This window comes from Panthera uncia, chromosome C2 (genome assembly GCF_023721935.1).
Source record: "Panthera uncia isolate 11264 chromosome C2, Puncia_PCG_1.0, whole genome shotgun sequence".
Lineage (NCBI taxonomy): Eukaryota > Metazoa > Chordata > Mammalia > Carnivora > Felidae > Panthera > Panthera uncia.
The window spans coordinates 60481430-60505834 of record NC_064810.1 but is presented as its reverse complement, the minus strand read 5'-3'; the positions used below and the strand labels follow the sequence as shown (position 1 = coordinate 60505834).

Genomic DNA, 24405 nt, shown 5'->3' with positions numbered 1-24405 from the left:
ATGGGGGAGGGGAAGAAAAAAAAAAAAAAAGAGGTTAGAGTGGGAGAGAGCCAAAGCATAAGAGACTCTTAAAAACTGAGAACAAACTGAGGGTTGATGGGGGGTGGGAGGGAGGGTAGGGTGGGTGATGGGTATTGAGGAGGGCACCTTTTGGGATGAGCACTGGGTGTTGTAAGGAAACCAATTTGACAATAAATTTCATATATTGAAAAAAAAAGAACTGAGTTATCCAGAAGGATCAGAGACTCTTTTATGATTTTGTTCATTTATTTGTTTCACAGAATTTGTCATATCTTGCTTGATAATATGCTGATTACATTATGCCTCCCTACCCTGCTCCAGAATGCACACATAATATATTGATTTTCTTAAACACAGAGATCAGTTCTTATTCCTATCAGAGTACGTGGTATGTAGTATGTGCTCAGTAAATGCTTATTGAAAGAATAAATGAATGGAAGCTTAGTTCTTTCAAGGATTACATATACTCTAGGAGAGATGATAAATCCTGAGAAAGTTTTTGTTGTTGTTGTTGTTGTTGTTTTTAAATGTGGTAAGGGAACAGGATTGAGTAAGCAGAGCTAGATAGTCTAGGGAGAGGAAACTAGCAAACAGAGCCCCAGCAAGGCACAGGGTGAGAACACATCGCACTAGGATTTAAAATACAATATCTCTTGCCATATTTTGGAGAGATTTCAATAAAAACATAAACCGTTTTTCAGCGATTACATTGATACTGGCTTTCAGCTCCTTATAAAGCTGGGGTTGGACATGATAGTCATTTCATTTGGGTCATACATATGCAAATTAATTTGCGTTTAGCAACGTTCCTTAAAGATTTCATGAAGATATCGGTATAGCTACAGAAATGTTTTCACATTTTGTGTTGACTAAAATTAAACGTTTTCACATTTTCATAATTCATTAACAACAGAACTGTATATGGTTCACCCCTTGGCAGTTTGTGAGTAATAGGAGCTAGACTGGAGATGGGTGGGAAGAAGGGCAGCCAGGATAGAAGAAAGGGCACCAAAAAGAAAAATGAGACAAAGCTAAACATAAAATTTTGTTATCTTCTCCATGGTTCTCTATGCTGGCTATGTAGAAATTGAGTTTAAGGAGCTAAGACTTGGTCTAAATTGCATGGTTAGCTTCTCTGTGATGTTCTAACACAGCCAGCTCCCATGTACTCGGTGAATGTCAACATTAGCCATACTTCACTTGTTTTCTGGGGTAAACTTACAAATTAGGCTCTAGAGGTATACCCATCTGTACTTTTATTCCTATCCCCAGAATAGAACAGAAAGAATAAGCAGCTTAAGGAATCCACAGCTTGATAGGTATAAAGGCAACTGGTATACCAGGGCTCTAGTGGTGGGAAGCAAGGTGAAATTGGATTGATTTCATTGGGACCCTCACTAATGAGCAAATGTATTAGTAACTCATTTTGTCTACCTCCTACAATGCTGTTTTCCAGAACTCTGGAGTTAACCCCCAAATATGTCTTCCACTCTACCGTTCCAATAATTTGGTGAATGACGCAGGAAGTTGATTTGTGAAAATCCATCTGTATCTTAATAGTATGTCAAGGGAATCTTGACTTACTGAATTTGGGATACCAAATTCAGGTTTCTCCTCAGCAGGATTCTGACTAGAAATAACACTGTAACCATAGAAACACCTATTCAATGAATGGTCATGGGAGAAATGACATCACAATACCATTCAATAAAGAGAAAAAGCAGAGAATTCCCTGCCAAATTTGATATAGAGAGGACTTTTTTCAACACAAAACCACTGTCAAGTGCTCAGATAGAATTCTGATTTTTTTTTCCTGACTCTCACAAGCAGACATTTTTTTTCACTTCATTCATTCAACAAATATATTTTTGAATGCCAGACACATCCCAGGCACTGTTCTAGGCACTGCAGTAAACAAAGCTGACTGAGTGATAGATGCAGAAAATAACCCAGAGAAAGGAGATATTATAACATTGCAAGAGGATGATATTTATTAAGGGGTAACCAAGAAAGACCACTATGCAAAGTTGACAATTATGCTGATGCCTGAAGGAAGGAAGCAAACAAAGAAGATTTCTCATTCTGGCTAGAGAGAAAAGTATGTACAAAGGTCCTGCAGTGGTAATACTTTTTGGGTGTTGGAGCAAAAGTAAGGAGCCTTATGATACTGGAATAAAAGAAGGTGAACCAGTTGGGTGACAAGAATACGGCAGTGGGCTCTGATCAGGAAGGAATGCACAGGCCATAGAAAGGACTTGGGCTTTTCTTTGAGTGATGAAGGGACTGTTTGGAGGATTTAACCAGAGAAATAATAAGATCTGTCTTGATTTTTAAAGAATTACACTAGGTGCTATATGGAGGCTAAATTACAGTGGGGATTGGTGAGAGGCAGGAAGACCAATTAAGAATGTGATTACAATAATCCAGAAAAGAGGAGATAGTGACTTGGCACAGGATGGTAACAGTAAAAAAGGCAGTAGTAGGATTCTAATATACTTTGAAGGAAGAACTGACAGAATCAATTTGCTGATGAAATGAATGAGTGTGTCTAGTCCAGTGCATTATAGGCACATGAATGAATAAATAAATTTTGATCAAATTTTAAAAAATCAATCACATCAAATATGCTCACTTCTTCCCCCCCGAGAAAATTAAAACTTAGAGAAGTAAAATTACTACCTTTCTCATAACAAAAGATTTTACATTTACATAAAGGCCTTGTCTACGATGCTTATGATGATCCTTTGATATGTCAACTTGTCTAGACTACAGTCCCCAGTTATTCAATAAAACTGCGAAGGTATCTTATCTTGTAGATGTATTAAAGCCCAGAAGAAGTTCATTTTTTTTAATGTTTATTTATTATTTTGAGAGAGAGACAGACAGAATGCAAGTGGGGGAGGGGCAGAGAGAGAGAGGGGCACACAGAATCCAAAGCAGGCTCCAGGCTCTCAAACTCACAGACCACAAGATCATGACCTGAGCCAAAGTCAGACGCTTAACCGACTGAGCCACCCAGCCACCCCAGAAGTTTATTTTCTTTTATTTTATTATTTTAAGTTCCAAAAAGTCTTTATTACATACAGAGGGGAGGGGTTCGGTCCTTCTTAGCTGCAGCTTTCCTCATGGCTGCCAGGAACATTGCTCAGCAACTCTTTCTTCCTCTTGTCACATATGTCCTGCCCTTTTCTTGACGAACTTGAAGAAGTATTTGGCCTTGGAGACCTTGAACAGCTCCATGGCACACATACCACTTGTATGAGGCGAAGCTTTTCATGTCCCACACAAACTTGATGTGTTTGGTAAGGTGCCTGCGACTGCAACTGTGCCTTAGCTTGCTTACATTCTTTTTTTTTTTTTAATGTATGTATGTATGTATTTGAGAGAGAGAGAGAGAGAGAGAATGCAAGCATGCAAGCAAAGCAGGGGAGGGGCAGAGAGGGGGAGACACAGGGGGGTTCAGTCCCACGAACTGTAAGATCATGATCTGAGCCAAAGTCAGTCATTTAACCAACTGAGCCACCCAGGCACCCCAGCTTGCTCACATTCTTAGTAACCTTGTGGCCCTTGTTGAGGCCCATGACCACAGGGTAGTGCAGAACCATTGCTGCTGCTCCTCAGTGGCTCCCTCAGTGGAACGAATAAATTAAATTTATATAAGGGAGATTATCCCAGATAATCTGGGTAGAATTGACTAACAGTTGAAATGTCTTAGGAGCAGAGCTGAGACTCCCTAATTAAGAAGGAATTTTGCCTGTCAACATCACCTTCAGCCCATGCCTAGGGGTTCTCAGCCTGTCCTCTAGACTGTAGAATTGCTTAGCTAGCCCCCAAAATTGCACAAGCCAATTTCCTACAATAAATCTCTTGATGTAATTTCCTACAGGTTCTACTTCTCTGGGTGACTTAACTTATAAGTAATACTTTTACACTTATGCTTATACTTTTACACTTATCCATATCTCTGGCTCATCCCTCTCTCTGTGCTTTATAGCCACTTCGTTTTCTACCTACTTTTATGTATCAGTGTTCCAAAAGTTCTGTCCTGGTTCCTACTTTCCTTCTAGAGAGATTCTTGGGTAGATCTCTGTATAAGTTATTAATTATTAGAGCTAACACTAACTCTTGTGGGTCACTGTACTAGTTTGCACATGTATAAAACACACAGTTGTAAGGAAAATCCAGCCATACTCACACAAATAAGATGATTGAGAACTTGTTTATGCAATAGCAGTCAACATGGGATAAAAGTAAATTAAAAAAATTTTTTTTTAATGTTTGTTTAATTTTGAGAGAGAGACAGACCATGAGCAGGGGAGGGGCAGAGAGAGAGAGGCAGACACAGAATCTGAAGCAGGCTCCAGGCTCCTAGCTATCAGCATAGAGCCCTATGCGGGGCTGGAATCCAAGAGACATGAGATTGTGACCTGAGCCAAAATCGGATGCTTAACCAACTGAGCCACCCAGGCACACCAATAGTAAAATTTTTTAAATTAGCAACCAGTTGACAATGTCTGATTGTTTTTGAGTCATCTTAATAATAGAAGGCATAATTCATAGTATAGATTTTATGAATTGTAACTTAGGACTGCTTGCCTCCTCCCCTACTCACAGTAGATTATATAGGGAAAATTGGTCAGGAGGCAGAGAAGCAAGGCCCAGGCAGGTGTGAAAGCAAATAGATGTAATGGAGAGATTGCTGGACTGGGAGCACAAAACTTGCGTTCTTACTCTGGCTTGCTATTTTAATTAGGTTATTTTGATCACAAGGATAGGGGTCTCCTTCAGATTATCTGAAGAAGAGGAGAGTTGGCTGTAATACCCAGGATATTGACCGGAACTGGGACTGGGAGAGGGAGGGGCAGCATCAGGGAGCCCCACTTTATACCAGCTGCCTCTCTAATGTACTGTATGAATCGTTCTCTCTTATTGGGCCTCGGCTTCTTTGCCCATCAACTTCAACCTCCTTTCCCAGCCTCTTGCTTATTTATTCCTCTGGTCTACGAATTTGTCTTCGAATTACAGCCTCTGCTTTTATTACCAGGTTCTACTTCGTAGTCCACTATGCAGTTTCTTTCAGCTTTGTTTCTACAGTTAACTATCCCATTCTTACATCTTCTTATTCAAATTCTCAAGAGAGGCAAGAAAGGGAATCTGATTGTCCCAATATGCAAAGAGTTGTTTATTAAAGGTTAAAGGGCCAACACAGGGTGTTTGGTAACCCACTCTGCTCAAAAAGGGTGTGGTTGGGGTAAGGGAAGAAAGAAAGCTAAAAGGTGAAATCCATAGCCAAACCTATTGTTATCTAACCTTTCTGGGCGTTAGCAGCTAACATTCCCTCTTCCCTTGTTCCTGCAACATTTTGAGTGGTCTTTACTAATCTCAGGTCCATCCTTCTCTCTGTCCTTTGCAACCACTTCTTTTTCCATTCACTTTTACGCATCAGTGTTCCAAGTATTCTGTCCTGGTTCCTGCTCTCCTATAGAGAAATTCTTGAGCAGACTTCTGTATAATCAAAAGAAGCCCTTGAAACCAAATGTGAACAGTCTGAAAAAAATAAGTGTACTAAGTTTCTCACATATGTGTTTTAATTGTTTAAAACATATGTTGGAATTTCTGTTATAATTAAAACTTTAATGTTAAAAAGGAGTTCCCATATGTAAAAGAGATTGACAGTTATACACCTTTCCATAGTAATCTCATCCTCATTCCCAGCTTTTGTTACCATCTGAATGCTAGTGACTCCCAAATCTACTTATTAAACATATGTAGAGAGAAAGATGTATATGCCAGACACAGGGCTATTCATTAGGGTTACTATAATGATTAAGACATAATCTCTCTCTCTCTCTCTCTCTCTCTCTCTCTCTCTCCCTCTCTCTCAAAGAGTTCATAGTCAGGTGGGCAAAAATGATCAGTAAGCAAGAAATTACAGTGTGATAAGACCCCAAATAGAGGCAAGCACAGAGAACTGTAAGTGTCCAAACCTTAAGGAATTGGATCATGAGAACTTCTCAGAAGAAGTGATACCTAGTTGATATCCAAAAGGTAAGCAGGCATTTTTAAGATCATTAGTTTTAAACCATTATTATGCATCAGAAACACCAAGGGAGTCTCTGAAAAATATAGATGTTAGGGCTTCATGCCCAGAGATTCTGATTTCATTGCTCTGAGGATAGGTTTTTGGCATTGTTATTTTTTTTTTAAGCAATTAAATAATTTTAATGGGGAGGAAGAGTTGAAAATCACTGGTTTAGGTAAAGCTGAGGATAGTCAAGTGCACTTCAAGCAGAGGTATTAGCATACTGAAAACCCTGAAAGCAGTAAGAGCACTTACCTTAGGTCCAGTTGCCTGGAAAATAGACTCTGAGGTATATATTTGCATGCAGGTTATTTATTAGGGAGTACTTTACAGAACACCACCAATAAAAGAATGAGAGAAGAGGACTGGGTAAAAGGAGAAACTGACAGAAACCTATGGGAGCCCTAGAGTTCAGAGCCATAGGAGGTTTGGAGCTGGGATATTTCAAGATTTGTTCACATCATGACAAGAAGGCTGAAACTTTGCACCCTTGCATCATCAAATGATTAGATTGGATGGCTCCTAAGATGGGCTGTGGCCTTGACAAGGCAGGTCCCTTCAACCTAGGACAATTTCAAGAGAGCATATAAGCTATAGGTTATCAGCAGCAACTGTGGGGGTGAATACATTGCTTCTGAAAAGGGGATTTAAGTGTTATATCCAATATAGGCCACCCTCAAACCACTTGGAGTCACATGATTCATATAGTAAGTCACCCCATCTGAAAAGAGCTCCTTCAAGTGTCTGGGTAGTATCTCTTTTTGGAGAAATTTACAAGATGAAAGTAAGGCCAATGACAGGCTTTTCCAACACAGTTGGTCTTAAGGTTGAAACTGACACTCATTGTCTCCTTCTTCTACAGTCCATTCTAGATTCCTCTCACCCTAGTCTGGCACTTCTGTTGGTCTAGGTGGCTTACCTAGTGAGGTGACTTGGACATTCATCCCTGAGTCCCTTGGCGCCTGGTAACCATTCCATGCTGCAGCTGCTATACTTGCTCATTTCTCAACTAAAGTCAGTAAAGTAGATTACAAGTACCAACTTTATTCTTTCTGGACCCTATTGTTTAATAGTAGCCTTACCTCCTCCTAATGATCAGGTCAATTACCCCTGCCAGTATTGTGCTTCCCTTCCTTTCTTGCTAGACTCTTGGCATAAGGAGACTTAAGTTACCATGTAGTAGTCAGAGCTTATAGTGGGACTCTTAAAGGAGCAATGAGACATTCTAGGATGCACAGAGCCTAAATGTTCATAGTTGAGAATAATACATTTCTCAGCTGAGTTACTGGGACTGATAAGTGGATTACTTATCCTGGACTCACTGGGGAACAGAACCATATACTGGTCTTTGACACTGTATCCTGAAAGATGGTGCCTCATTCTCATATAGACTATCATCTGCAAGCTAGCACCTCAGCTGCTCTTTAAAAAAATTCCATCATCTCTCAGACCTACAACTTCCAATTAGTGCAGAATGTAATAGGCCCAATGGATACATGATCATGTCCCCATTGCTGCAACAGTGTTTGGTCTGAGCCTATGCTATACAGTATATGCTGTGGGTAGATCAAATATTTCTGCAAACCTTCTTAAGGTGGTACTGGAAGAGACCTGGCAGGAAGGACAAGAAAGTTATCCCAGAATATGTGTCTTTCCCAGTCAAGAAGAATCACTAATTTCCAGGATAGAAAGATTACATTGTAATCAACTAACCACCAAGTAGCTGGTTGGTGTACTCTGGGTATGATGCTCATAGAGACTCAACATTGGTCTCTGTTGCTGGCAGGTTGGAGAATTAGCAGTGGCAGTAGCTTGATCAGCCTTAGTTAATGATGACCAATGCCACTGAGTCAATTCCTTGACAATGACTAGTCAGTCCATTTATGCATCCATTATGCACTGGAGTGCCTTATAACAGAAGCTGGATAACATCAACTGGCTGAGTCATTTTGTGTACTTGGCTTCTTAGTGCCTCTTCCTTGGTGATTGCTCTTTACTGGGGATTATCATGACATGCAAAGATATTCAAATTTCATCTCTTCTGCCTCTTTGCCAGACCTCCTTTTCTATGGTTTATTTTTCTCCTTCCAATTCCCCAATCAATCAAGCAGGTCACTTCCTATAAGTTCCTATTTATTCTTACTTCCAGCCATTTCTTTCTTTACCCCCATCCCACTCAAAAAGGTGGATAAACAGCTGTGACCATCTGAAGCTCTACTCATTAGGAGGACTGGCCCATATTGCTGACTCTCAGGGCACCCCTGAATGGAGCAATAGTTAGCAGCAATACATTTTCAGCTTGGACCCACATACAAAGCCAATTCACCAATGAACCCAGTTTGTCTTTTTCCTCCTATGCCAGTTGGCCAACCAACCCTTTCCACACACCTCCCCACCTCCATGCCACATGTGGCCATAGGTATGAGCTGAGAGAGAGGTGTCACTGTAACAGTAATCGATATAGAGGTCTGTGCTACCTGCAGTTTACTTGTGCCTTCTGACTTTCTTTTTTCCCAATCCAATATGTCACTTCCATCTTACAGTGGCTTTATGATTTGCTGGGTCTAAAAGACCCAGCTCATGATAGGCAGTCCTGGCTGCATGGTAAATTGATATCCCATGATTTTTTTCCTACTAGTTCCCAGGTGCATGGCAAGAATTATTTTGCAAATGATATTTTGGTCTCTAGCTGTTTACTACAGATGGCATGGGTTCACTCTAGAATCTTAAGAGTCCATCTTGCAATTTGTCAGTTGGGGCTGACCACAAACCCCAAACAACATCTTTTCCCACCGCAGATACCTACGATTAGTTCCATAGGACCATCTGTGCCAGACTTGCTGCAAAGCCCTTTCCTGCTTTGGGCCTGAATCAAAGCAAGTAGTCTTTCTGTGTCACTTGGTGAAAGGGTTGAAACAGTATTTCCAAGTATGAAATATGCCATCCCCAGCATCCAAAAAAGGCCTTAGAAGTGTTGTGCTTCTTTCTTAAGGGTGGAAGAAGATGAGTTAATCTTTTTTTTTTTTTTTTTGTCTGTGTTTTGTGTTTTTATTTGTCCTAATGTTCAATAACGGTAGAAAATAAATCAGTTTATTCATCATAGCATGTGGTTTAAAAATCAACAGAAGGCGCCAGCATTGCTGTGCCGGCGGGGCCGGTGCGGGGTCCTCCTCGGGCCATGGCCCTCCTGCACCCGCCAGACCGCTTCCTCAGAAAGAAATGCATTAGAGGTCTGATATATAGGACTAGATATAGGACTTCTTTAAAAAGCAAACAAACGTTTTCTCCAAAGTCAGTGACGGCTTGGCCCTGACCTCTCCTAGGTCGAGGTGGGGACGGCATCTGCGCGGTGCCCAGAACTGGCACCAGCCACGCAGGCCTCGTGCAGGCAGGTCTAACGGAGCAGCTCGAGGGTGATGGTGTCTTCGGCAGGTGCCACGCAGGGAGCCTGGGCTGACCGGGCTTTGCCAACAAGCCCCACGGTGGAACAGGAACCAGGGGAGTTGAGGGGGAACGGGAAACGTGGAAACGACAAAACCATCATCAGAAACTCACAAGGTCACGCCAGCGCGGATTCCCAGAGTGTTCCAAAGCGCCCGCCCCCAGCCCGGAGGCAGCCACGCTGGGGCCTCGCAGCCACGGCCCAGGTCCCTCCAGCCCCAGGTCGGAGCCCTCGGGTGTTGTGTGCGTTTCGCCTTCCTCTCCAACCTCAGTGTGAACGGCACCGACGCTCGGCGCCCCAGGCCGGCTGCTGCTCATAGGGGGTCAGCGGTGGAGGAGCTGGTATCGGGCAGGCCGTTCTCCTGGCCGTCCTGGGCGGCGCTGGCCTGCCGCTGCGCCGCGGCCGTGCTGGAGTGCCGGCACTTGGGGGAGCCACATCGGCAGCTGAACAGCTTGCCTTTGATGTCCCAGAAGCGCTCCCCGTAGTCAAACCCCAGCTGCTCCCCAGCCTCAATCAGGCGGGTGCTGAAGAAGGCAATCCTGGGAAAGCGCAGGTCCTGGTGTGACATAAACACGCGCACGGGCACCAGGTTGGGCTCGCAGTGATGGTTGATGAAGCGGCTGACGTTCCCGTAGAACCGCGCGTCAATGCAGTACACCTCACCATCCTTATTGTCAAGATCAAAGAGGTAAGAGTCTTCTTCCCGAACATCAGCTTCCGAGTCAGAGATGAGCTCTCCCACATACTCGCAGACGAAGGTGCCCAGGGGGATGTCCTGCAGGGACCGCACGCCCCAGCCCATGTTCTGTGTCCGGTAGAGCTGCAGCCTCGCCCTGAGACCGTTCTGCACGACGCGGTTCCGGCAGCTCCTCCAGCAGGAACAGGCATGGTTGCACTCAAAGATCAAGGGCGGCTCCGCCATGTTGAACTCCGGCAGGAGCCGGCCGTCCTTGTCGTACCAGCAGCGCATGCTGAGCTGGCCACACATACATAAGATGAGTTAATCTTAATACAAGATGCACTAGACTTTCCTTTTCTTTGGAAGGAATATTCTGGCCTGTCCTAGATGACTCTACTCCTTAAAAACATAAATGCAGAGCCCTGACTTTTCATTAGATTTCTCTTCAATCCTTTAGAGTGCAGGTGTCTTACCAAGGCCTCCAGTGTACTTGCCACTTCTTCTTCATGCAGTCCAAGTGACATGTCAATGATACAGTGGACTGATAATGTTCTGAAGAATAAAGAGTCTAGGTCCCTTTGCATTGTATTCTAACAGAGGACAAGAAAGCTAACATAGCCTGGGGCAAGGCCATTATATACAGCTGTTCATTCCACATGAACACAACTACTTCTGATCCTTCTTCCTAAAAGGGATGGAAAATATCCCATTGCCAGATTAATTGCTATATATTATGGATATGAGGCTGTGTTAATCTACTCTAGCAAAGATACCTCACCCAGCATAGCAGATGTAACTGGGACTAATAGTTGATCGAGTTTGCAGAAGTCCACTATCATCTTCAAAGACCCACCTGTTTGTTTTTTGTAAAAGTCATACTAATGACCCAGATAGAGGACATGATGCCACCCATGAATCCACTAGTTTGCTCACAGATAGGATAGTAATCTTGGGTGGTTGAAAGAGGCACATGCCAGTCCAAAGACAACCAATATAGCAATTCTTCCAACTACCAAGTATGTCCATTCCAATTTTACATCTGGGAATCAGAGAAATGATTATGCAGTGAGTCCATATACCTAGTGAACTCACTGTGAGATACAACTAGACAAGGCTTCCACTTATTAATTGGCTCCTATATGCTCCTACTCTAATTGATGACACAATGATACTTTGGATATCACTGTTAACTTAGACCCTGTCTACAAATCTACTCAAGTGACTGGATTCCCATTTTCTCATGGGAAATTATTATTCTAATAGTCATAGGTACTTTGAGGAAGTACTAAGTGAATCATTACCATATATGCTTAATAAAGGGTCTCTCCCTTCTGCAGATCTATCTGACTTGTTCTTTAAGCCATGGGATGTGGGCCTGAGAGAACTGACTCAGGTTCCAGAAACTGAATAAGCGATTTTGACCTTTTTATCAGGGTAAGTTCTCTTAACCTCCTGATTATTTATCTGTGACTCCTTTGATTACATACACAGAGCATAACTTTTTTGACTGCCTGTGGTACACTGTGTTCTATTTACCATCTCCTTGGCCCTTTGTGGGTCAGGCCTCCCTGGCTATTACTCAGACTGGCTATTCATTATGATCATTGTGACTACCTTGCTTTTGATAGTGAAGTACCAGCACCTGGCCTCTATTATTTTGACATCTTCTTCATTGTTCTCAGGGTTCCCAATTCTACACCAGCATCTTCCACCATCAGCCTTAGCCTACAGAGGACAGCCACTACTGAGAATTTCATTTATGCTGATGCCCTTCTCATCCCTCTGGTAAATGAAGTGTCCAGTGAACCCTTATGTGAAACATGGTTAACAGATGGATCTTCTGGTTTACATAGTACATCTACTCTAGCACACCCATTTCTCTAAAACCTTTGATCTCTTCTTTCAATATGTGCCAGAGAAGTTCTGGTATTCTTAGTGCGTACCAAAGCTTTTTCAAGCTTCTAAGAACCATTCTAGCTACATGTTAGCACTGTCTCCTGGGTCTTTGACTGGGCATTAAGTCCTCCATCAATGGAGAAAGTTCCATATAAATTCTCCCTCATCCAAATTTATGTTTTGCCCTCATTCCACCACACCTTCCACCTTGACTCAGGGTCAAGATCGTACTTTCTTTCCTGGTCTTATTGATATGTGTTGGCCAGGTCCTGCAGCTCTTTAGTGTATAGTTCCTTTCTTTTGCTAGTAGACAGACCAAACACTTCCCCAGCCTGTTATGTTGTATCTTGAAGCTAGCCATTGGTCTGGTTGTCAAGAGGGAAAGTGGAGATAGATGGAGGTAGAGGGGAGGAAGGGAGCTGTGGGAGTATATTTTATGTTATTTTGCAATCTTGCAAGCAAAATGATGTGATAGCTTTTAGCATGAAGGAATAGGGTGCTTCTGTGGGTTCAGAGGAAGTTGAGGTTTCAAGATTTCCAAAGGCATCAACCCAAATAACGCTATTCCAAATCTCAGAGCCTCAGAGCCTCAGAGCCTCTTTGCAGTTAAGGCCCTGAACCTGGTGAAGCAGATTTGCCAGGTTGACAAATTAATCTTTTCTGGATACAGATACTTAAAATCACATTCTAGGTTTGGTCCTCAGATTTTCTACCCTCAGGCCTTCTGGCCCTGTCACTTTGCCCTACATTTGAGATTAATCACTCGTAGTCCTTCATTGCCTTTCTCTAATGCCTGATAACATCCAGACAAAGCCATGTGATTCCATGGTCTCTATATTTACTACTTTCCTAGAACCTCTCAATTGCCTGAGACAGTATACCTGCCAGTACATTCTTTCAGTTTCCATCCCAGTTTACCACTGATGAAAGATGTAACTTTTTCATTGTTCTAGCATTCTGGGAGTTATCAAAATTCCACTTTCTACCAGTAATGGAGTCCTTACTTCCAGCTAGGCAAAGGATAATATAGTTCAAAAATCCCACTTTAAAGCTGCTAAGACAATTCTGGTAACAACTGTTTTAGGTCAGACTTCCCAGGAAACAGACTGTGTAGCAAAGATGTGAATACAGATTTATGGAGAGGGCTCTTAGGGAAAAAAAAAATGGAAAGGAGGAAGAGGAGCAGGGTTAGGCAGAGGGAAATGTTTGAACAGCAATGCAGTTCCAACAAGGACTCAGCCAATCCTATGGGAGAAGTTCTGATTTGGAATGGCCTCCACAGTTGTCCATTTTGAGGATTGGGCTTTATACCCCTGCACTGACCAGTCATGATATGCAGGCTGCTTCTGGAGTGAGTTGTGACTTTCTGCATGGCATCTCCCTTTGGTAGAAGGCAATTCCTTCAGAAATTCTCAGCTATCAGTGGACAACAGTCAGCACTTCTGGTAGTTGTGAATATGCCTTGATCTCAAAGGAAAGATGTTAGGGGGGTGGGGGGGGTACACAGGATCTATCAGAGCATGTGTTTTTGCCAAACTGTAAGTAGTTCAGTAGGGCTCAAGACAAAGTATGAGAGGGAGAGGGGCATATGATAAGGCCAAATGTGTAAGCAGTTACCAGATCAGAGCCTTTGTCTTGCAATGCAGCCTCCAAAGAATAGCAATGCCCAATGGGTACTTGGACATAAAATCTGAAGTTCAAGAGAAAGATCTTGATATAGAAGAGTTACTTATGTCTGAGACATTGAAGTTGAGGGTTATTAGGGAAAGCCAGTTATTTGAGTTTGAATTCCAGCTCTATCTATATTACATCAAGTCTTCTGAACCTTAGTTTTCTCGTCTATAAAATCTTCACAGTGTTGTTGGGAAGAATGAGTGGAATGATTCATACAAAGCACTTAAACAGAGCTCTGAAAACATGAAACCTGTACATGCCATACTAAACCATTTCCAGCTTTGTTCTCTCTCTAGTCAACCAAAGAATTGATCCTGAACTGACAAAACTTCTGTCACTATTTATGCTTTAAAAATATCTATAAGTGTGTGAGCATGGTTGAAGGGAGCTTTATTATGCACTATTTGTCTTTCATAGCTAGAAACACTGAGGTCTGAACTGTTAAGCTCTTTGGTTGAAGTCCCACTGCAGGATGAGTCAGGATAAACAATTCAGATCCTTAAACTCCTCATGCCATTGGGCTCTGTAACCAACAAACTCATAACCTACTGGGAAAAGAAAAGGACACTGATGTATCATGTTAATTCTGTAACAGATGAAAGGAACTTCAGGGTCATCTTTCTGAGATGATTGCCCAGGGGTTGGGCCCCAGGTGTTGAGAAGAGCAGATATTATAAGGTTTATTGAGAAGAATGTGACAGGGATGCATTATCAGGTGACAGGGTGACGAGGTGGGTGATAAGATTGCAAGTCAGCTCTGAGGTCAGCCTCAGGTTGAAGGAGGCAATGTGTGTGACACCCTGGTGGATGTGAAGAATTTTTAGTGACTTCTCTTTGCACTGAAGAGATGAGCTGATGAGCTTCCAGTTTAAGGCAGCAGCCTCCCTCTCCTGGGTCTAATCAGTTTCTAGGTTCCCGCCTTTCTATGGTCCCTTTTTTAACATAAATATTTTAAGGAGGGAGGGTGGAGAAGCAGCCCTGGAAATCCCAGCTTTGTCATGTTTCAAGACAAAGCTACAGATATAACATAGGCATCCAAAACGTACTATGGGGAGAAGGGACAGATGCACTGAAAAGAGATGGATTGGCTGGAGGGAGAAGAGGAGGAGAGACATGACTGGCAGCAACTATCAAACAGAAAGACTTATATCTGTTTTCTGAGAAAAGAGGAGGCAAGGTGAAAGCAGAGCTTGCTAAATATAAATGTCAGCTGCAAGCCTGAACTGCAAAGTAGTGAAAATAGTCCTTGATAGAAAAGAAAAACACTCACCAAACTCCCCTTTATTGCCATGAGGTTTTCTTTTTAATTATTATTGTAACTTCTCTTTTTGAGGTAAAGAATGAGAAATTTGTAAATAATAGAAATCAGGGCTTCTTCCTCCATCCTACCCCAAAAGCCAAGAGTTAAACATTTAGGAGAACACAACTGATAAGAATCATACGGAAAGTTTGTTGAATATTCATTTCTGTGGACACATCTACAAAGATTCTAATCTAATGGGTCTGCAGTAGCATCCAGGACTATGCATTTTTAGCAAACTCCCTAGTGATGCTGATGTGAGGGGTCCAATGATCATACTATGAAAAACATTATTCTACATGGTCAGTGCCCACCCCAAACTTAACCCAACACTCAGGGGCATCTAGAGCAAAAAAATATATGTTTACATGGCCAATCCAAATAAATCTGGATAAGAACAGTACTATCAGTATAAACACTTCTTTTCCTTGAAGGGTTTCTTCTAAATTAGGAATCTATAGGGGCGCCTGGGTGGCTCAGTCGATTAAGTGTCTGACTTTGGCTCAGTTCATGATCTTGTGATCTGTGGGTTTGAGCCCCAAGCTGGGCTCTGTGCTGACAGCTCAGAGCCTGGAGCCTGCTTCAGATTCTGTGTCTCCCTCTCTCTCTGTCCTTCCCACACCTCCCTCTATCTCTCTCTAAAATAAATAAATATTAAAGAAAATTATAAACTAGGTATCTATAAAGGATAGCTCTTTCCAGAACAAAGGGTAGTCTCCCTCCAAATTAATTCCCATTTCATTCTTCGAAGGTAACTTTTTAAGGCAGAAGCTTTATTCTTACTTTCAAAAAATACTAAAACTTAGTCTATACTCTGTTACAGGGATAGTGTCAGATCCTAGACCAAGATCACTTTCCTCATTTCCCAAAAGCACTGGGAACTACCAGATCCCTTAACAAAAAGGGTAAACTATTTTTCTCCCCAAATAATGGGGAATGGAAACAGAAAATGGACAGGATTGCTTCATCAGGGATTATTTTTTTCTCATAATTTTTCTTTTTCTATTCAGTTTTATTTTTAAATAATAATATTAGGCCAAATTTAATTTGTCTTAGTTTATAACCATCCAGGGAAGACTAATACTGCATTAGCAGTTTGATAAGGAAAGCTTGATTCAGAGTTGACCTTTTAATAACTCAAGAGTTGTAAGGGTTAGGCAATAACAAATGAAAATAGAAATGCCTCCTGGGGCACACTACTGAGAATGCGATCTTCAGTTCTGAGAGGTTCTCAGAGAGTACCCATCTATCTTTGTGCATCCAGGCCCTTTGAATCTGGGACAGGCATTGGAAGGCTCATGTCAAATCATTCCATTTCATATTCAAAAGGGCTCCAGTATCTTTGATCTTTGTAAGTGGAAGAAACTTTGTCTTGAATCCAAATCCCCTTCCAAATGCTACACCATTTCTTTTCTTTCTTTTATAAGCAACTTCTTTTAAAAAAATTCCCCTTACTTGCTGTCTCCCCTTATTGCCATCTATTTAGTTGTCAACTCAGTGCAGCCAAATTTTCAACCCACCTCTGCTCTGAAACCCTTCTTGCTAAGGTCACCAATGCTTTCAAATCCAACAGTTACATCTCTTACATATCTAACTTGACTTCTCAACAACAGTCAACACAGTTACTGTTATCCTCTCTGACACCATCCTCTTGGTTTTATCCAACTTTATGGCATTTCTTTATTAGATTCGTATTTGTTAGCATTTCCTCCTCGGCTTGCCTGGCCTCCTCTAAATATAGGAATTCTTTGGCCCTCTGGTCTATCTCCATTCTCCCAGGTGATCTCATCCAGCTGTATAATTAAAACACCATCTACAGCCCAATTAATCCACAATTTACATTTCCAGTTCTGACCCCTTCTCTGCATTACAACCTAATGTATTCAACTTCCTACATAAACATATTAGATCCAATGAAACTCTCATTCCCTCCAAATATTATATCCCAAATCTTCCTGTAGTACATTATCCCCACTCACCCAGTTGCACGGCCCAAACCCTAGTTGTTATCTTTGATTCTTTCTCCTTTTGTCACTGCCTGTATCCAATCTCTAACTGCACTGCCTCACCTTACTGCAAGCTACCAGCACCGTTCAACTACACTGCTGCATTATCTCCTAGACATCACTTTGCTGGTGTCCTTGCCTCCCAATAATCAACTCTGTACAAAGCATCAGAGTGGTTGTTTTAAAATCACATAATGCTCCCTTGCTTTGAACTGGCTTCCGACCTCCTCCTCATGGTCTCAAGACCCTATGTGATTCTGTCCTTTCCAGAACGCTCTCTTTCTCCTGCTTCAGCCACATTAATCTTTTATTAATTTTCTTTGAAACTTCAAGCTCATTTCCACCATAGGGTTTTCAACCTTGGCTTCCTCTGTCTAGACCAACCTCTCCCTGTCTCTTCATGTGATCAACTAGTTCTCATCATTTGGATCTTGGTTCAATTGTCATTTCCTCCAAGAGGCATTCTGGCCACCCCAGGTAAGATGGACGTTTTACAGTCAGATACACTATCACATCACCTTGTTTTGTCTTTTGTGTAGCACATATCATGACCTGAAATCCTGTTCATTTGTTGATGACCTATCTCTCATGCCCACTAGATGGTAAGTTCCATGACAGCAGTAACCAGTGTTTTGGTTAGTGCCTGGGAGATAACAGGGACATAAAAAATATTGAGTTTTAAATTTTATAATGATTATATAAATCATGAATTATATTCAAAGCTGTACAATGTTGGCAATGAATGCGCCCTTTAAAATTTCTTTTATTTTCATGTGGTAGTGCATCCTGGTTGAGCCCTACCTAAAACTCAGATTATCTGAAGGACTATCATAAATTACTGGGTGGGAAGCTTCTTGGTGTCTGTTTCATTGATTTTCACTAATGGAAAATATCTTTAAAAAGAAAGTTTGTAAGAAAATCCAAAGAATTCAGGAGCAGCTATAGAGTGGGAGTAATGAGGTGAAAGAGGGAAGACTATTTCTCAGCCAAATCTAAAGCACTAGGGACCAAGTCTATGTGGAAGGGAGTTACCAGAAGAAGCAAAGAGAGCTGGTTGGTTTTGTTTTTGTTTTGTTTTGCTTTGTTTTTAGAAATATGGTAAAGCAGAAAAACACAAACAATGTTGATTCAATGCCCAGGTAGCAAAGTGGGACACTGCATTGGGAAAAGGGTATCTCAGCATCTCTTTTCACTTGTGGCACCCAGTGTACTGTGGAAAACACTGATCTCCATGGCATTTCAAGAGTGTGTAGTTTTGGGAGACCTTGGAAACAGTCCTCTGGGCAGAAAGTCAGAGTCTTTCCTTCTTGATTCTGCTTCCTTAGGATTAGCTCTTATCTTAGGCCACCATGCTTATAAATGGCTATAGCAGAACCAGACACTACATAGTCTCTCATTCTTGTCCTCAGGAAGACTGTGAAAGTTCATTGCTATGAGTTCTAGGAAAAAAATATCACTCTATCTCCTCAGCTTTGACTCAATCAAAGGAGATGGACACCCCCTGAACTAAGATTGGGAACAGAGAGATGACTGTGGCAAGTGATTTCTTTTCACTCATTCATTCTTCAGCACTTATTGAGCACCTACCATGTTCCTGGCACTCATCTAGGTGCTAAATATGGCATGGGGAACAGCATTCAAAATCCCTTAAATTATAGCAAAATGCCCAAGATTTCAAAGACACTTACTTATGGCTCTATCTTGGGTAATCCACTCATTTTCTGGAAATGGGGGTTGTACCCAGGGTGTCTCTTCCACACTAAAGGAAAGAGGAAGGAACCCTTCGGCTGTCAGTTCTCCTCATTTGTAAGTCTTGCATGATGTGACTCGCCTGCTACACAGAGCCACACTCACCCGGGGCAACCACAACCTTTCCCCTGAATTCGGAGGCTGTCAGCTGCTGCAACTATTTGCTTTACCCACTATCCAAGCATATGCATGGATGGAAAGGAGACTTCGAGAGCAGAAGCACGGATGATGGGGTTATGGCTTCCTCTAGACACTGGAGAAATTTTGTCTGTGCCCTCCTGACAGAGAGGCATTCACTGCATTTTAATATAATGCTATTCTCCACAGATATTTCATTTTCAGGCTAGTGGAAAAGTGAGGCATCAGAAGGGAGAATGCTGATGGAGGTTTGGGTAAAGAAAAGAGAGCTGATAAACATTTCCCTTCTGAAGCAATATGAAAACACCCACATTAAGGATAAGTAGCTTGCCTGAGAAAAGTCAAAGTCAAAATGAAGTACGAATTATTGATTTTCAGTAAGTCAGGAACTAACATTCTACTTTTACCCCCACTCCATGTTCTCTAATTTTGGCACTAATTCAACAGTCTCTTTCAGGTCCAGAAGCCTACCTTTAAAATATCACTCTATATTTTCCTTTTATCTTCCTTCCTCATCCTCTCTTTTCATATTTTCTCTCCTCTTTTATCCTCTCTCCCCCTCCCATTTTCATTTCTCTCATTCTCTTGCTCCTCTCTTCTCCCCTCTTTTTGCTTTAGGATGTATCCTAGCAACAGCTATTTCAATTTAGAAAGGATGGGAAGGGCCACCGGTGTTGCCAAGGTTACCAGTATTTCCTGCTGTCATTGGAGGAAGTAACCTGTGTGTCGATCACAATGGAATCAGATACCCTGACACCTTTCTTGCTATGCTGCCTGTCTCTTGAATGAGAGAGTCTTCCATATCAAAAAGTTTTACTAAACTGTCTCACAGTGTCATGGATGTTTTCATTTAGTGATAAATTATTCTATAACCTAGATGTTTATAGAAAAGTGTAGGGAAATATAAAATGGTAAAATGACAATAGTCATTTTAGACATCATTTTGACATCATTTTAGAAGGCAGCAATTCTATTCATCTGAGATATACTGTTAGATTTCCAAAAACAAGATAACAATATTGTTGGCCAGTAGAGCCCATTTTATGATAATGACTCAATATCAGATACATTTGCCCTTTAAAAATATAATAATCATGGTAATTTGTACCAATATACCGTCATTTAGGTGCTATATCCACTTAAAAGATAAAAATCTTTTTAAAAATTTCTCCAAATTAACCACCATCATAAAAAATTAAAAATTCATTCAGTAGGACCTTTTTTATTTGTCATAAAATGATAGCCATTAGTGTCGAGGAACTATTTCAAAGATTATTTACATCAGGCCCAAAGCATAAGGCCCAGAAGACCCAAGACCAACCTCCAGGTGTGGCCCCAGTTCTGAACTCACATTGCCCAGATGAGTCAGGCTAAAATATCTATGAGTTTTCTTTGTCATAGAACCTTATAGAGGCATACCCCTTACAAAACCCTCATACTTCCTTATTTCATTCCCACAGTGGCTATGTGAGGATGCACTTTCCCCATTTTACAGATGATCAAACTAAAAGCCAGGGAGTTTGAGTGAGTTAAGTGGCAGAAGACCTGGCATGAAGACTTCTGATTTGTAAGTCATTGTATAGCACTTGTCTTCCACCATATGTGGATGATATAGAACCTATGCATGACCTCTTCCCCTACTAGTTTGTCCTGGAAATATTTCCTGCATAAATCACTTGCACACGAATCCTCCTCTGGAATCAACTTCTGGTTGGGGAACCCAACTCCTGCAACTCTTAACAGAGTGCTTTCCCCATCCACGGCTCCAGCTCTCACTATTCCCTTCCCTTGGCCCTTGGGAGTGGGGAATGATTCCCATTGTTGCTAGCCCCAGGGTGTTTTAACAGTCTTGGTGGTTCCATTAACTCTGCTCACACTCACTCTTTAGTTCTATAATTGAAGTCTCATGAGGTACCTTAGTTTGTTTCTGTTTAATGCATATACCATAACTGTTAGAGCCTCTTAACTGATCTCCCCAACTTCTCTTTCACTCCCTTCTCTCCTTCAATCCATTCTCCATAGACTGGCTAGAGGATATTTTAAATCACATCATTAGATCATATCATTCCCCACTTAAAACCATTAATGGATCCCCACCATGCACAGATAATGTTCACATTCCCTGCCATCATATAGGAACTCTTTCATGCTTCAGCTGACATCTTCAGCCACAACGCTGACCACTTCCTTCCTAATCTACTTACATTGCAGCAATACCAAACTACATATAATTCCCAACACAGATCAGGGTTGCATCTTACCTCTGTGGTTTGGTTCAACTCATGCTTCCCTCATAGTGTAGCATGCTCTCCTCTCCTCCAAACATCACTAATTGATTCCCTAGTTCAAGCCAGTGTCATCTCTCCAGGAAGAGTGTGGTTGCTTCAAGACAGAGATAATTCATTTATTAATTTGTAGGCTATCAGTTTCATCTTGACACAGAATAGAAAGCATGTTGAATGACTGGTCTTTCAAGGAGTGAAAATAGCGACTACTGCAGTACAACACCTTTGCAAACCCTCAATTATCATTGAAGATATCTTTGAAAAGTGAACCAGTAATGTTAATAATTGCCACTTACTTCTGCCCACTCTGTACCACTTAATGTATAATATTATTATTTAATCTTCACAACAAATATAAGGTATTGTTATTTTTTTTTTCTTTTTTAAGATGAGGACAATAAAGCTCAGAAAGATAAGAAATGTTCCTTAGGTCACACAGCTAATAAGGGGTGGACTTGGGATTTGAGTCCTTCCGTGTCTATCTTCATTCCCAGGACTGTGTTCTCTCCTTTACAGAGAAGCATCCATGTCATAATGTAAAGCAGAACTGGGCAAAGCCCTCACTCCACTTCTATTCCCAGCATCCAGGTCACCATGAAGAAGAGGGACACTCAGTGGTTTCACACATTCATGAACAGCGCTATAAATACTGTATATGTGCATCTATTTCTAGCCATTTTAGATGACATTTTGTTTGGTGGCATTTCATCTAAAGAGATGGTGGAGCAAGAGACAGATATTTACACAGGACAAATAAATCCTTACTATATACTATACACAATAAAACACCCATGGAACATTACTTCCCTGCAAGAGCTACTACTACTGCCTGAATTCCTGTGAATGTATTTCACTGGTTCTCTTTAGGACTCATCAAGGCCCTGATCACATGCTGATCACACACAGAGAGCCAGATTCAGACAATTAAAGTCGTGATTTGTTTTTGCTCCCATCAAAACTTGATAACTAAATGGTAGCAGTAGTTAATGTAGCATTTTATAAGCAACAGTGAATTACCCATGGTTAGTGACTAATAATAAATTAGTATGATTATACTCAACACAGACAAAAAATGTCTACAGATGGGAGCTAATGTCACAAGCATGAAAAAGAGAAAGTCGGAATCAGGTTACACAAAATCACGAACAGGCAACTTGAAAAAACAGATCTGTCTCCTTTTGACTTCTCCTTAGGTCAGAACCTCCTTGACCACTGCATGATGTGGCCACCACAATGGCAAGATGGCTCTTCTCTGCCTTCTTTCTCACCCCAATGAAGGGACCAGCTTATATAGGTTCTGCCTAGGACTTCACTGGTTTTAGTACAGAAAATTCTGTATTTATTACTTAAATTTGGCTTCCAGTTATGGTAACTGTGGTAGGCAGAATAACGGCTTCCCAAAGATATCTGAATCCTATTCCCTGGAATCTGTGACTATGTTACCTTACATGGCAAAAGGACTTTACAAATATGAGTAAGAATTGTGAAGTGAAAAGATTAGCTTGGATTATCCAGTTGGGCCCTACCTAATCACATTGTCCTTAAAATCAGAGTTTTTTCTGGCTGTAGTCAGAGAGACATGTGACTACAGAAGAATGGTCACAGAAATGCAACATTACTGGTTTTGAAGACAGAGGAAGCTTCTAGAAACTGGAACAAGCAATGAAATGAACTCTCGTTAAGCCTTCAGAAAGAAACAGCCCTGCTATACTTTGATTTTAGCCCAGTGAGACCCACACTGGAATTCTGATCTATAGAACTGCAAAGAGAATAAATGTGTTGTTTGAAGCTGTAAGTCTGTGGTAATTTGTTTTGGTAGCAGTAAAAACACTAATGCAGTAACCACCTCATCCTGGTTTGCCCAGGACTGTTCAGTTTTAAAACTAAAAATCCCACATCCTGGAATTCCTTCAGTCCTGGACAAACCAGGACTGTTGTTCACTCTACCCTCATTTCTCATTCCCAGGGTTGGGCTGTAGAATTCTCCACGGATACTTAGGTACCCTCCAATGAAATTATCTGGCTTCTCAAAAGATGCCCTAAAGCAACAATTCTCAAACATTAGTGTGAATCAGAATCACCTGGAGGGCTTGTTAAACCAGATTGCTAGGCCTACCCCCAGAGTTTCTGATTCAGTAGATCAAGAATGAAGCATGAGAATTTGCATTTCTAACATCTCCTCAGTACATAATGATGTCCTTCTGAGGCCTATACTTTTAAACCACTGTCCTAAGAGACAAAAACCTCTGGGGCAACCATGAATAGAGTTTCATCTGCCCATGTGCCAGGCATAGATAAAAATGAGATGGATTTGTGGGCAGGTATCAACTGTTAGAGCTGATCAAACACACAAGTCTGAATCTTCTTGATCTGCTAGAGCACATGTGAAAGACTTTCATTTCTGTCTTTGATAAACTTTGGCCCCTGGGCAAGTGACCTACTACTCTGACTCTCTGAATAGGAGCTAACCCATGTAAAGCACCTGGCATGGTGTCTGTCATATGACACTGCTCAATACACGATAGTCACATAAGAAGACAATCTTTTCCAAAATATCACTCACACAGCTCACACACCTAATGAGAATGTGGAATGGGGAGGTGGGTATTTGCCATTGAACTTTGGTGTGAAGATCTGAAGTCTTGGTTATACTATTCAAATTCAGCAATATTCCCGCCACAAATTCAAAAATACTGATTTCCAGGATTCTCTTATTTTTCATTCATTCAAAAACATGTTTGAAACAACTCTTATGTACAAATAACCAAGTTAAATGTTGTAGTCCCTTCCAAGTGTAGGATTCATCAATTATTCAACAAATATGTATTGAGGGCCTACATAGTGTGGCCAGACACTATTGTAGGTGCTGGCATTACAATGGGCAAGAAGACAGAAAAGATCTCTGCTCCCACAGAACTCATGTTTTAGGGAAGCTAAACAGCATGCAAAAACAGAGGAGAAAAGAGGTGAATGAGAATGTCAGTGGTCTCATGTATTATGACAAGATAAAACTGGCCAGAGATTGCCTTATAATAAAAAGGTAGTTCTGGATGTCCTCTATAAGAAGGTGGTATTTGAGTTGAGATCTGAGTAACTGGGAAAATCATTGCAATCAGAGGAATAGCTAGAATAA

General features: G+C 41.4%; 1 long non-coding RNA gene across 1 annotated transcript; it reads left to right on the top strand.

Moving 5' to 3' along the window:
* Positions 1 to 1743: 1743 nt before the first annotated feature.
* Positions 1744 to 23060, top strand: LOC125921769 (uncharacterized). Its single transcript, XR_007457489.1, has 3 exons — positions 1744 to 2119; positions 20448 to 20554; positions 22824 to 23060. It is a non-coding gene; the product is annotated as an uncharacterized LOC125921769 (long non-coding RNA).
* Positions 23061 to 24405: the final 1345 nt, after the last annotated feature.